This window comes from Perognathus longimembris, chromosome 3 (genome assembly GCF_023159225.1).
Source record: "Perognathus longimembris pacificus isolate PPM17 chromosome 3, ASM2315922v1, whole genome shotgun sequence".
Taxonomy (NCBI): Eukaryota; Metazoa; Chordata; class Mammalia; order Rodentia; family Heteromyidae; genus Perognathus; species Perognathus longimembris.
In genome coordinates, this window is record NC_063163.1 from 121,339,020 (window position 1) to 121,345,801 (window position 6,782).

The following is a 6,782-nucleotide window of genomic DNA, read 5'->3' on the forward strand; positions in this document are numbered from 1 at the left end:
TGTGGTGTGTGTGGTGTGGTGTGTGTGGTGTGGCGTGTGTGGTGTGGCGATTGTGGTGTGGCGATTGTGGTGTGGGGTGTGTGGTGTGGCGTGTGTGGTGTGGCGTGTGTGGTGTGGCGATTGTGGTGTGGCGATTGTGGTGTGGTGTGTGTGGCGTGTGTGGTGTGGCGATTGTGGTGTGGCGATTGTGGTGTGGCGTGTGTGGTGTGGAGATTGTGGTGTGGCATGTGTGGTGTGGCGATTGTGGTGTGGCGATTGTGGTGTGGCGTGTGTGGTGTGGAGATTGTGGTGTGGCATGTGTGGTGTGGCGATTGTGGTGTGGCGATTGTGGAGTGGTGATTGTGGTGTGGCGATTGTGGTGTGGCGATTGTGGTGTGGCGTGTGTGGCGTGGCGATTGTGGCGTGGCGATGGTGGTGTGGCGATGGTGGTGTGCCCGCAGTCCACTTTGGTGGTGCGGAGGGAAGACGCGGCGCAGCGGTGCTGGTGTCTTCCTCGTGGGCCTCCAGTCCCACGCACTCTGGGCTGCGTCACGTCACCGTGTCAGCTACGTGGTGACAGCAGGCCGCTCCTCGCAGGTCCGCACGCGGGGAGCCGCGCCTGACCGCGTCTGGGACTTGAGGGCTTCGGTGGCCACTGGTGGCCTGGGTGGTAGAGGAGCCCCTCGGGAATGCCCACATGTTAATCCGGTCCCCGTGGCTCCCCAGCAGGGGCGGCCACGCGTGCACACCGTCGATGCAGCGTGAGCTCGGTGACGGTGGACCTGGTGAGTCTTCTAGAGGTCGTGATTGTTTTAAAGAACAGTTCCGTTTTCGCATGGCCACGCCTTATCAAGCAAAGCCAATCCCCAGGGTCTGCAGAGATGCTTGTGTGGAGGGGCTGGGGGCGTGGCTCAAGGGGCGGAGCCTCCGTCCAGCCAGCCAGGCCCCGCGTTGAAACCCTCGCTCCACCAGGAAGCAGAGGGTTAACTTATGACTATTGTCATTTGGGACAGCTGGCTTTAGAACACAGAACAGACTGGGGACCTTGAGTGTCCGACGCACAGGCCCTCTCTCCAAACCTCCATCGCTCACGCGGGCCACGCCCCGCGTCCCTCGCCCCGCCTTTCGGGTGAGACCATTTGACTCAACTTTGAGACAAGCTGACAGGTGACTCACGTTCACCCTACAGTTCCAAATCGGTAAATTCATGAACGAGAAATGCCAGATGCATGTTTGAATTTCACTGTCAGGACAAAGGCAGATTCTACCCCAACTTAATTTGCCTGGGCTCTTTTCCTACGTTACTTGACAAAAATAAGCAAAGTGTTCCTGTGGAATTCGCTACAGCAACAACCTCCATGTCTTTGAAAGGAAATAACACGTATTTCGTTTCTAGCCTGAAAGAGAAATCTCCAAAGGCAAGCCACTGCACGTTTAAGGGAACATTGCACATAAAAAAGCAACACCTCCTGGTGGCTGCTATAATTTGACTTCAAAGCAGAGGTTGACAAGGAACTCACAAAGCTGGATTTCTCCATCGGCTCCGCCGTTGCTCTAGAAAATACTCCACCAGCCTCCTCGGCTCACCTCCCGCCACCAGGTGAGGCAGTTCCAAGGCACAGGCGCGTGCGCATCCTGAATAAAACATGCCCTTCAGAACGGCCCTTTGCAGAGACACATGGCAGACACCGCCGTCACCGCACCTGCTCCTGGCAGTCACGACAGCCCTGCGGAGGCACCGGCGCTGGGCAGGCCACGAGGCTGAAAATCCTGGCCCTATCTGTTACAGGCCCGTCCGTGGCAGCATGTCCGCACATGTGACTCCGCCTCAGGGGGACTCAGTTCTAGAACGTTCATCAGGGTTTGTGTCTTAAGTGTTAAACGGGAAGTAGGAGCAATAGGCTCAGGGCAAGTGTGGTGAATGGCAGTTCACTGCATATCTGATTCCTCATCACCCACTGATACTCTGTTCTTTACTTTCCTGCCAATTATTATTATTAGCTGTTGTTGTTGCTGTTTTCTCTTTCCGTATTGGAATTTGAACTCAGGGCCTTGAGCTTGCTAGGCAGGTGCTCTATGGCTGGGCCACGGGCCCAGGCCTGTGTGTTTGAGATCCGGTCTTGCTTCCTGCCCAGGCATGCACCTAGAGCACCCTCCACGCACTTCAGGCTTCCTGGGATTGCGGCGGTGACAGGAGGGTGGAGCGGCGTGCGCCTTCCTCTGTAGAGATGGGGTCTCTTGGATCACACTGCTGGGGCTGATGTGTAGCCACAGTCCTTCAAACCGCAGCTTGCCGTGGGAAGGCGGGCGGTGGGCGGGGCCCGGGCCGTGGGCGGCAGCTGCAGTCCTCCCCTTCTCAGCTTCCCGAGTGGCTGGGCTCCCAGCGTTCCCCATGGTGCCCGGCTCGGCCCCGCCCCCCCGCCCGCTCCCGCTTCACAAGCTGGCTTCCTCAGAAATCCAGGCCAGCTCTGATTTAAAACCCACATCTTACACAAGTCCAACGCCACCTCTGCTCTTCCGCACGCGCACGCTCTCGCTCACGTCTGCCACGAAGCACACAGAACCAAAACTAATGCTCTCGAGCGATTCCAGCTCACGGGGGCCTGGAGGGGGCAGCGGGCCGGTCCGTGCTGGCCTAGGGGGGGGCAGGCAGGGAGGCCGCCTGCCCGGGGGACAACGCTCTTGGGGAACAGAAGGCACCTTTTGTTCTTAATCCTGAAGGACTGATTGAGATTCTGCACACGAATAGGAGGACCAAGAGGAAACGCTAAGGGTCAGGCGGGGTCCACCATGCTTTCCCCCGCTCAGGAGAGCGCCTGTGTGCTGGGCCGGACAGACGCCGACGTTCCCTGCCGGAAGCTGAGTCTGCCCCAGTTTTCACTCTTGGGCAGGTTGGGAATTGCCCGCCCATCGGTGAAAGAACTCAGGCATGGGCGTGGCCTTAGCCTGTTCTAGAAGCAATCAACGATTTTGTGGTAGACTTGGTTCCCAGTTAGAAGCTGTAATCCCCAGCAAGTTCCAGAACTTTCCAGAACCTCTATTTCTCTTTCTACTCAATGCCTGTTACACAGATTGTCTTGAGGATGTAACGGCATTGTGAAAAGCTAATGGAAAGCCCTTCCTGATACCTTCTTATCGGTATTAGAATGTGGAGATGGGTTAGGAAATAACGTTTACTAGCCACATAAAGAGAATCCTTGTCTCTACATACAATCGTGTATTTTTCACACCCGAGCTTTATTAAATACCCATCTAGGGGGCAGGCTGCACTGTCGGGGTGGGTATGGTGGTCTCTGCTCGTGATCCCTGCTACTGGGGAGATGGAGATGGGCCAATCCGATCCAGGGCCGGCCGCAGGCAAGAAGTCAGGGAGAGGCTACTGGAGCAGCGGCTGGAGCGCGCCTGCGGCCTAAACCAGGGAGGGGGGGGGCTGCGCGGTGCGCGCGAAGGACTCCTGCCCGACCAGTGCAGGGCCTCGAGTGCCACCCCGAGCACCCCGGAAAACGACTCCTCCCCCCAGTAACGCCCATCGCCCGGGACAGGGGTCCGGCCCTGGGTGTGCGGGCAGCGCTGGCGGACAGATGCACTGCACCACTGGCTCGCCACACGCGCACCGCGCAAGGACCATGGCGGGGATGGAGCGCAGGGCGCGGGGGGGATATGGGGTGCAGGGGGCGCGGTGGGGGGATGGGGTGCGGGGGGGGGCGCGGGGAGCGCGGTGGGGGGGGGTGGGGCGCGGGGAGCGCGGTGGGGAGGGTGGAACGCGGTGGGGAGGGTGGAGTGCGGTGGGGGGATGGGGCGCGGGGCGCGGGGCGCGCGGTGGGGGGGGAATGGGGCGCGGGGCGCGGGGCGGGCTGACCTCCTTCGGCCGAGCGGATGAGCACGATGGGGCTGAAGGGCCCGTCGCCCCGGTTGTTGTAGACGCCCACCTTGACCTCGAAGGGCGTCCGCGGCGGCACGCTCTCGTCGCGGTAGATGAACTGCGCCGCCTCGGCCGACGTCACCATCTTCTCCTTCCAGCCGCGCGTCCCGTTGGGCCTGAAGGCCACGATGTAGCCGAAGCCGTCCCCGTTCTGGAACTCCTCCGACACCGGCTGGGCACCGCGGGGCGGCCGGGGACGGAGATGGTCACCGCCGCCCCACGCCCCGCCTCGAGGAGCGGCTCCCCGCCCCGCCCCGGGCCCGGGTGAGCTCCCGTCCCCTCCGGCCCGCCCGCCCTCCCCCTGCCCCCTCGCCTTCTCCCCTTCCCCCCCACCCCCGCCGGGGTCCTCACCTCCCAGGCGATGACGAGCTCGCGCCTCCGCCCGCTCCGCCCGCTCACGTTGGTGGGCGCCGTCCTGGGCACTGGAGAGGGGAATGGCGGCCGCGTGAGCGGGCCCGGTGCAGGCGACGCCTTTCCACGCGGCCCCGGCGGCGCCCGTCGTGGGGAACCGGGGCCCCGCCGCCCCTTTGGGAGGCCTGGCGCCCGCGGCCGGCGGGGCGCGCTCCGCTCCGCTCCCCGTGCGCCTCCATGGCTGCCGCCCGGGGGAGGCGCAGTGAACCCAGAGCCCGGGGCCCCGCGGCGCCCTCCCGGGGGTGTCAGGACCGAGGGCCCCCCACCCCCGCACCGCGGGACCCGAGCCCCCAGGTTGAAGGACGCGCCACCCGGGGGGATGCTCTGGATGAATGCACACCAGACAGGCCCGGCAGGACTCCGCGTCCCTGCGCGGGAAACGCGCAGACGCGGCGGCGCTGCCAAGCCGGTCGCTATTAATAAAGGCGCCGATGGATGCGCCGCCTCCTGGGCTCCGGCCCGCCTCGGCTGCCAAACCCGGAACGGTGCAGGGAAGGAAACTATTAAAAGAAACCATGCTCCAGGCCCCGAGCCTGCGTGAGCAGGTGCTACTTCAGGGTTGTCTACTCTGTCCCCGGGCGCGCACAGGTTTTCAATGATACTGACATGCGCATAAACAATACGTGCACCCAGCGTATCACCTGCTTGAATGAAAGACGATTAATTACCAGTAAACGTTCACACAGAATTTTCTATACTAGGGGAAAAAATGGAAACCATTCATGTAGTGCCAGAAGAGAAAAAAAGAAAAAGGATTGTCCTTGGGCCAGGGAGGTGGGAGAGAAAGTCCTGTGAACATTGACACAGTTTCAGTATTTGGGGCTCTGCTCTCACGCACCTCACTTCTATCTGGCTTTAGCCCACGTGACCATTGCTAATATCGGATCAGTGACCTAGGCTATCGACCCTTTCCGTCCACATTGGCAACACACTGGATAATTCTATGCAGTTCACTGCCTAGGTTATACGGAGTAAGGAATTCACACGGAACTCAACTGAGGAGAATGGTATGGCAGCAATTACGGTGGCAGTGTCCTGATTTATAGCAACGACAAGCAAAGCCTTGATGAACCGAGTTTCTAGATGTCTGGAACTTAGGCTTTTCTAATCAGTAAGAGAATTTTAAGCAGGCTTCCCCTGTCCAGCTCCCCGTCCAAAGTGAGGCGTCTCTCCGGAGAGACTGCCAGTTTTCCAAGTTCAGGTGTCCATTAGCACAGGCCTGCATTCTAAAGTGCAGGAGATGCGCTCCGCGGAGGCCGAGGGTCCCTCGTGAGGTGTCTTGAGGACTTGTGTCCCCTTTAATCTGTGTCGTCCAACCAAACCCACCCACGCGGCTCAACACCTCCTGCATTTTTCCATGCCCTCTTCTCCCCCTCAGGATCTCAGCGGACTGCAGGTGCCCTGACCAGAGAACTCCTGGTAAAATGGAGAGCCGGCAGCCCACAGCCGCGGGAGCTCCGGGAGACGACAAAGTCTTCTCGACACAGCATCGGAAGGCAACCTAGCTGAACATACGGCATTGCGCAAATGCTTTTCAATAGCCCTGAGTTCTGCTAGGAAAAGTGTAAGAGGATTATTCATCCCAAACAGATTATTTATGTGTCGAGTGAATATTTATTGAGACCCTCTGAATTAGGCAGCAGTCCTTGTCTTTGCTGAAACACAATTCACAACGTGCAAAGTCAGGCGGTGCTCTTTAGAAAAGACGAGCGCCGGAGCCGGAGACGGCCTCTGGTTCAGTGTCTGCACCGCGAGTTAGGGCGGCAGTGCTGGCCGGCGTGTGGGGCTCTTAATTAACGAACCCCTGCACATAATGGAAACCCGGCTGGCTTTATGGAAGAATGAAAATCCAGCCAAGCAATTCATGTTCCTTTAAAATTCACACTGTTGAACAGCAGAAGAAACAACTTGTAGGAGATAAGTGAGAAACGCAGGAGAACTGGGCTCCCTGCGGATGAATATTCTGTAACGCACTTAGGGTATTTTATCTTTTAGACTCGGGAATTTAATTTTTACATGAAAAATAGAAATCTGACTCGTGATGGCCATGTAATACATTGAGATTCTTTTTCTTTCCTTTTAAAAAGGCCAAATGTGGTCTACACCAGTTTGGATCGTTTACTCGGGTGACTGTACCCCTGAATTGGTTAGAAGTCAGCAGCCCCACTTTGGATCCCTTTCCACCAGGGTGGTACCCAGTGGCGACGGCTGGTTCTCTGCCTCCTCTGGCCCGGAGCTAGGTGCCGGAGCCGGGGGCGCGCTCACCTGCCTCCCTCGTGCGGATGGCGCGGGACGGGGCGCTGGGGTCTCCCGTCCCGATGCGGTTGGTGGCCACCACGCGGAACTCGTACTCCACCCAGGGGCTGAGGTCCACCGCCATGGCCGACTCCATGTCTCCTGTGATGACTTCCGGGACTGAGGAGAGGAAGGGGCGTGAGCGGGGCCAGGGCGGGCCGTGCAGGGAGAGAGC